Here is an 8009-nt window from a genome sequence, read left to right as displayed (position 1 = left end):
ACGGGGGCCCCACACCACAGGTCGGCGCGGCCAAGGGCTGGGCCGCGCCGCCCTATGGTGGCAGCCCCTCGTGGCCCCATTTCGTATCCCTTTCGGTCTTCTGGAAGGTTCGTGGCAAAATAGGACCCTGGGTCTTGATTTCGTCCAATTTCGAGAATATTTCGTTACTATGATTTCTGAAACCAAAAACAGCAGAAAACAAGCAATCGGCTCTTCGGCATCTTGTTAATAGGTTAGTTCCAGAAAATGCACGAATATGACATAAAGTGTGCATAAAACATGTAGGTATCATCAATAATATGGCATAGAACATAAGAAATTATCGATACGTCGGAGACGTATCATCCCCCAAACGCTCAATCTGGCACGGTTTGGGGGACGCTTTGGGGGACGCGACTGGAGATGCTCTAAGAGGCTCCAGGGTCATACGACGAGGCTTGCTTCAGCCCTTAGTTCCTGTACAGCTACCTCAGTTGTGGCATGTCCGTGTAAGTAATCTCATTTGTACTTTAATTTTCATATTCTACTATTTCAGCTTCAACAGAAAACACTTCCACATTGGATCTAATTCTTCTAGATCACATATGTTTAATTAATATCTCATTTGTAAGATATAGCTTTCAAACGGCTCAGATATTACAGTCGAGCGGCTAATAACATTCGAATGACCTTCCAAAGCAGATCGCCTTGCTGTTCCAGTGGTCCTATACTAAGTGCACCAATGAGTATCTAAGAAAATAAAAGGTATTTACTTCCTTCTTTAAATCCAACAAAACTTTTATGTCCTTATATTTGCCAATTTTCCTTTGATGGAAATTTGTTATGTTATGACTTATGATGTAGGCTTCCATAAAATTGATACGAATTGTCATGCTAAGAATATTTGCATCACCTGACTTGGGATGACGGATGAGATAAAGCGTGGTTGTAAATGTGGTGAAAGATCTACGTGTCATCAGCAAAGAAAATAGTTTTGTATGTGCCGAGAGACATTTGACAGTATTGCTTCCCAGGATATTTCATAATAATAGTTATTTTGACACTAGATATCGTTCTTCTTGAAACTAACAAACTTTATCTTACACTAGCTCGGTATTTTGTTTCCGAGTAGCTAACAGCTCTCTCGATTGTACTATTCTATGAATATGCATATTTTGTCAGACTACATGAATTGGAAATTCTAACATTTACATTTTACTATGTGGCTATATTTTCTATGTGAATTTTACATGTGCAACATGTGTGGTGATGAAAACAAATACTCCCTCCGTTCCTTTCTGTAATACCTATTGTTTTTTCGCAATTGTTTCAGAATATAAGAGGAAAGCTGTGTTTTTTTGCAAATAACCCCTTCCACCGATTTGTTTCCGTCCAGAAAATCTGGAAAAAATCTATTCACGTTGACAAAATCTGGTATGCAATCACGTAGAGAAAATCTGGACGTGAGATTAGGAAGGAGTAGATCACACACGCGTCTGTTAAGAAAATAGCAAATACATATCACGTGAGATTAGGAAGGAGTAGGCCGCGCGTAGGGAGCAGATCACGTCTCCGATCTGTTTCCAGTTTCCTTTTTTTTCTCTCAAATAGCGCTGAGGGTTTTGTGTCAATAAATTTGCTTGCGCTAATTTCCGTGTCAAAAAACAATAGGCACTATAGAAAGAAACGGAGGGAGTATATGAGACCGTAGCAACGCACGGGTATTCAACTAGTCATATAGCAATATAGCACTCTATAATGCATGGAATGTAGTAGTATTATAGATTTATAGTGTCTTTATGTTTATTGATTTGTATAATCTTAATTTAAAATTATGTAGAAGTACAAGATTTATTTGGCATTATTTTTCTAGTTATAAATGCTATGATATGGTATCTAACTATGATATGCCTATGATCTCTCAGCATTAATTATGATGACACATCTGTTCTTTTATGCATGATGATACGATCTATCATACCTTCGTTGTGGGCAGTCTAATTTGCTAGACTACATCTTCTTCATTTCACTCAATTATTTACTTTCCTTTTCACGAGATAAATAATAAAACTTGCCTTTTTCTGAAAGTTTAGTACGAAATAAACCGGTTCTAAAAAAATCACCAAATGACGCTTTCGAACGGCGTATGTCCCTCGACGTTGTGGTTACGTTGCATGGCGCCTAGTGTTCTGGAACAATTTTTTGGTCAAAGTCAACGCCCTAATACAAATGTCACCATAAAAGCCTCCGGATCATGGGATTATTTGTAACCCCGTGGGCAGTAAGAGACGTGGGAAGGGTGGGAAGGTGTTAGGTGTGGTTGACGGGTAGAACCAGGGCGAACACAAGGAGCAAAATAGGTCAGTAGTCTTGACGACCATCAGGGACGGCACCAGCATGGGGCAGGTGCCCCCCCCCCCAAATGTGAAAATCTTCTGAAAACACTCACTTGATATGAGGTTTGACCTGCATTTTTTCTCGATTCAAATGAGCATGAATGAGGAGGTTTTGGTATAGTCTACAAGGATTTACTAGAAAATGACGATGCGATTGATGCTAAGCGTTGAGTCTCATCAAGGTACGATAGAGCTTAAAAACAAAGTGAATTTAATTGCGTAATTGCAACACTCTAACCTTGTTTTGAGTTATTGGTTACCGTCTTCATGAAGAATGCAAGATTCTCATATATGGGTACTTACCTAACAGGAGTTGGATTCCATCCTTTTTGGTACGTGGCAAATATGGCACTCATCTCGGAAATTCAATTCGGCTCCCGGGTGCATATGCTCCCTCTATCAGAAAGTTATATTTCGAAATGTCGAAAAATTTTGACAAAAAATTCTACATGTACATCTCCACAATATACGTACGTTCATCAAGTTTCGCGAGGAACCAATATGTTTTGTGGTCTGTGTAAAAAAGAGAAAATTTATCTCCTGAAAAGCTTTATTTTCAGCATTGAATTTTGTCTTTTTTACACACGTCACACGACAAGTTGGATTTTTATGAAACAACTTTGTGAGCGTGTAGCACGTGCAGATGTACGTTCGAATTTTTCGTTTCAATTTTTTAAAATTTCAAAATGTATGTAACATGCATTTCAAAATAAAGGGAGCATATGCTCCCATGTGCCAAAACACCATTCCCCACTCATCTCTCTACTATTAAGAGGGAATCGGTGGTGGTCGTACGTGATAAGACCATCGTACGTAAAAAAAGCCTGATTGCTTGGCCTCCCGCTTCGTTCTTTGGTAAAAAACCACCTGACCTGCGCACGACACGATGGAAGAAAAATTGGTCTAGGGAAGAAAAATCGGCCTAAAACCAAAACGATTGACTCCCTCTGATCGTTTCTGTAGAAGTTAATCTTGTCGTTCGTTTAGGAAGGTTTAAACCCTATACGTACGGGTCACGTCGTGTTGGGTTCGGTTTGTGAGCCGTGTTGGGCGTGGAGTCTATCTGTAAAACGTCTATAAAAGTTAGAGAAGCAAGGAAGGAAAAATAAGAGATATGCACCAACGAAAATCGTTCTTCTCTCGTTCGATCTAGGGTTCTTGTATCCGTTATTTCTCGCTGTGTTTCAGGTCACGAGCTCGCAAGGATCTAGGGCAAAACCAACAAGTGGTATCGAGCCCTGGTTGAACTCGAGGCCTAGCCGGTCGAGAGCACATGTCGGACGACGACAAGGCAAAGGCGGAGGCGGCGAAGAAGGCTCGGTCGAATCGCAATCAAGCGGCAAGCCGCTTGCGATGATGCCAAGGACGAACGCCGTGCCGATCCAATACCCGATCGCTGAACGACACAAACTATCCGGTTTGGGCCACCAAGATGAAGTTCATCCTTCGAAACCTCCGTGTACGGAAGGCGATAGAAGGCGAGGAAGATGTCGACGAAGAAGTCGATGGGGGCGCTATGGCGGCCCTCTCGCGGTCCGTACCGGACTCGATGGTGATGACCCTCGCGGACTATGCGACGGCAAGGGAGGCTTGGGATGCAATCCGGGAGATGAGGATCGGCGAAGACAAAGTAAAGCGCGCCCGTGCACAAGTGCTAAAGCGGCAGCTTAACAAGTTGGAGATGTCAAAAGGAGAGACGATCGCCGAATATTCCGTGAAGATCACGAACCTGGTCGAGTGAGATCAAGTCTCTTGACGGCAAAGTCACGGACACGGAGGTCGTAGAGAAACTGTTTGCCTCGGTCACGGATAAATTCACGGATATCATCGGGACCATCGAGCGGTTCACGGACATCACCAAGATGATCGTGCTCGAAGCGATCGGCAGATTGCGGACGCACGAGGAAAATCAGAAGGGGAAGAAAGATGCAAAGGACAGCGGTGAAAAACTGCTGTATACACATGCTGAGATGGAAGCTCGAGTAGCAAAAGAGAGAAAGAAATACCAAGCCTCAGGCAGTAAGAACAATGATGGTCGTGGCGGCGGTAAGGATCGTGGGCAAGCACGTCCGCGAAACCCTAGCCATGGCAAGGGTGACCGCTTTGTCGATGAACGCAGGCCCCCCGATCATGATGTTTCGGAGGTGAAGTGCTTCAACTGCAATAAAAAGGGGCACTTTGCAAAGGACTGCAAGGAGCCAGATAGAAGGCTGAAGGCTAACCTGGCAAAGAGAGGCGATGATCATGAGGAACACATGCTGTTGGCAGAAACCTGCGTTCGACATTAGATGATGCTTGTCCGAACCGTAGCAGAGTATTCTTGCATGAGAGGAAGGTTTTCCCAAAGCTTAAAGGCAATCGGAACACGCGGTGGTACCTTGATACCGGAGCCGGTAACCACATGACAGGTTGCGAAGAAAAATTCACCGAGCTTGACGAAGTGTCACCGGTTCGATCAAATTCGGAGATGGCTCCATAGTGGAAATATGCGGAAAAGGATCTGTCCTGTTTGAGTGCCAAAACGGCGAGCATCGAATACTCACCGAGGTGTATTACATACCACGGTTGAAGAGTAATATAGTAAGCATCGGTCAGCTAGATGAATATGGCTGCAAAACTTTGGTCGTCGATGGTTATATGACTCTATGGGACAGGGCAAGGAAAGTGCTTGCAAAGGTTAAACGCTCGAGCAACCGGTTGTATATTCTGAATATCAACGAATCCAAACCGGAGTGCTGGGTAGCAAAATCAAGGGAAGCCTCATGGCTGTGGCATGGAAGGTACGGTCATGTGAACTTTCATGCCCTAAAGAAGCTAGCTGACAAGGAGATGGTGCTAGGGATGCCACACATTGATCAGCTAGAGCGTGTTTGCGATGGTTGCCTAGTTGGGAAACAGCATAGGGCGTCATTTCCAGACTGCGTCAAGCTTCGGGGCGTCTACACCGTTGGAACTACTCCACGGTGATCTATGTGGTCCGATCACACCGGCCACAAATGCGGGGAAGAAGTACTTTCTCCCGATAGTGGACGATTTCTCACGGTACATGTGGATAGTCTTGATAAGAAGCAAAGATGAGGCTTTCGAGGCATTCTCGAAGGTAAAGGCAGCGACGAGAGATGGAGCTAAAGCTGCAAGTGCGCTCCTTACGCACCGACCGTGGAGGAGAATTCACATCAAGGGAGTTCAATGACTACCGTGAAGAGAAGGGCATAAAGAGGTTCCCTACTCGCTCCTTACTCACCTCGCAGAACGGAGTAGTTGAGAGAAGAAATCAAACTGTGGTGGCTATGGCTCGCAGTTTGCTCAAGAGCAAGAATCTGCCAAACTCGTTTTGGGGAGAGGCGGTTACTACGGCAGTATACCTGCTAAACAGGGCACCTACAAAGAGTGTGCCTGATAAGACTCCGTATGAAGCTATGTATGGGAGGAAGCCAAATGTGGCGCATATGAGGACGTTCGGTTGTATTGGACACGTCAAGAAGCCAACGCCTCACCTAACCAAGCTTGAAGATCGCAGCACAAAGATGGTCTTTATCGGCTATGAGACGGTTGCACACTCGAAGGCATATCGGATGTATGATCCGGTGACAAAGAAACTTCACATTTCTAGAGATGTGGTGTTCGAGGAAGAAAAGCTTGGAGATGGGACAACGAACCGGACGGGGCTAATGCTAATAATGAGCCGTTTGTTGTTGAGTTTTCTACTCACCTTGATGCAGGAGTTGAGGTGGCTAAGGATGGTCTGCGAGATGCTCCACAGGAGATAGAGAACTCAGAGGATATTGGTGTGTTCGATACACCTGCCGATGATGGTCTGACCGAAGATGGTGATGGTTTTGCAGACCACTATCCTGAGCTTGAAGTTTGGAACCCTGAAGATCCTCCGGCAACGCCTGTGCAGGCTGCGCCGAACTCTCCAAGGACGCCGGCGGCTGCGTCGGTGGGTGCATCCTCGGAGAGCGAACCACTACGTCTACGTAATGTCTCCTCAATCTACAGGGATACGGCTCCTATAGTTTTTGAGTATTCTGGGCTGTGTCTTCTCGGAATAGAAGAACCAGGAAACTACAATGAAGCAAAGGGTGTGCCAAGCTGGAGACGTGCTATGGAAGAAGAGTTGTCATCTATCAATGATAACAAGACGTGGACATTGACCACATTGCCTGTTGGTCACAAAGCTATTGGTTTGAAGTGGGTTTTTAAACTGAAAAGGGATAGCAAAGGAGAAGTTGTGAAGCATAAGGCGCGTTTAGTGGCAAAAGGGTATGTGCAAAGGCAGGGCATAGACTTTGAAGAAGTGTTTGCACCTGTAGCTCGACTGGAAACAGTAAGATTGCTGATAGCTATTGCAGCTCAAGAAGGATGGCAAGTACATCACATGGATGTGAAATCAGCGTTTCTGAATGGTGATCTAGTTGAGGAGGTGTATGTTGCTCAAGCGCCTGGCTTTGAGAAGAAAGGAGAAGAGCACAAGGTGCTCGAAATTGCACAAGGCGTTGTATGGACTCCGTCAAGCGCCTAGGGCATGGAATTCAACTGGACAAATCGCTAGTTGCTCTTGGTTTTGAAAAGTGTCCATTAGAGCATGCTTGTGTATAAGAGGAGCCGAAAAGGAGAAAGACTCTTGGTTGGAGTTTATGTTGATGATTTAATCATCACCGGAGGAAGTGCTAAAGAGATTGATGCTTTCAAAAATCGGATGAAAACGCTGTTTAGCATGAGTGATCTTGGTTTGCTCAGCTACTATCTTGGTATTGAAGTGCATCAAAGCTCCGGTAAAATTTCCTTGAGTCAAGCGGCATATGCGAGCAAAGATCTTGGACAAGTGTGGGATGAAAGATTGTAACCCAACTCGATTCCCATGGATCCACGAGCAAAGTTGAGCAAGGAGAGCTCGAATCCTCTCGTGGACGAGCACTCAATACCGAAGCATAGTGGGAAGTCTACGCTACCTTATTCATACACGGCCGGATATAGCTCACTCTGTTGGCATTGTGAGTCGCTTCATGGAGAAACCGACTACCGAACATCTTGCAGTCGTGAAGCAAGTGTTGCGGTATGTCAAGGGGACTTTGGATCATGGATGCGTGTATGAAAAAGGAGAAGAAGGGCTGAAGCTTCATGGTTATTCGGATAGTGATTTGGCAGGTGACATAGATGATCGGAAAAGTACATCCGGAATGGTATTCTACCTTGGCTGCAACCCGATCGGTTGGTGCTCTCGAAGCGTGAAAGTAGTGGCACTTTCCTCATGTGAAGCGGAATATATTTCCGCAAGCTCAGCAGCGTGCCGAGGCTTTGTGGTTAGGAAGGCTATTGGCTGATCCGATGATGAAGAAGGAGGTGGAACCAGTGGTGCTCCGGATAGATAACCAGTCAGCTATTGCACTTTGCAAGAATCCGGTATTTCATGAGCGAACGAAGCACATTGAAATACGATATCATTTTATCCGAGACTGTGTGGAAGTCTGGAAGCATAGATGTGCAATATGTTTGCACAAACGAGCAACTTGCGGATATCTTGACAAAGGCGTTGAGTAGGCCGAAGTTTCAAGAAATGAGGTGCAAGGTTGGTGTTCAAGAAATAAAGGAAGACAAGAAGCGACAAGCTTAAGGAGGTGATTGTAGAAG

This window comes from Lolium rigidum, chromosome 1, assembly GCF_022539505.1.
Source record: "Lolium rigidum isolate FL_2022 chromosome 1, APGP_CSIRO_Lrig_0.1, whole genome shotgun sequence".
NCBI lineage: Eukaryota > Viridiplantae > Streptophyta > Magnoliopsida > Poales > Poaceae > Lolium > Lolium rigidum.
This window is presented reverse-complemented; position numbering follows the sequence as displayed.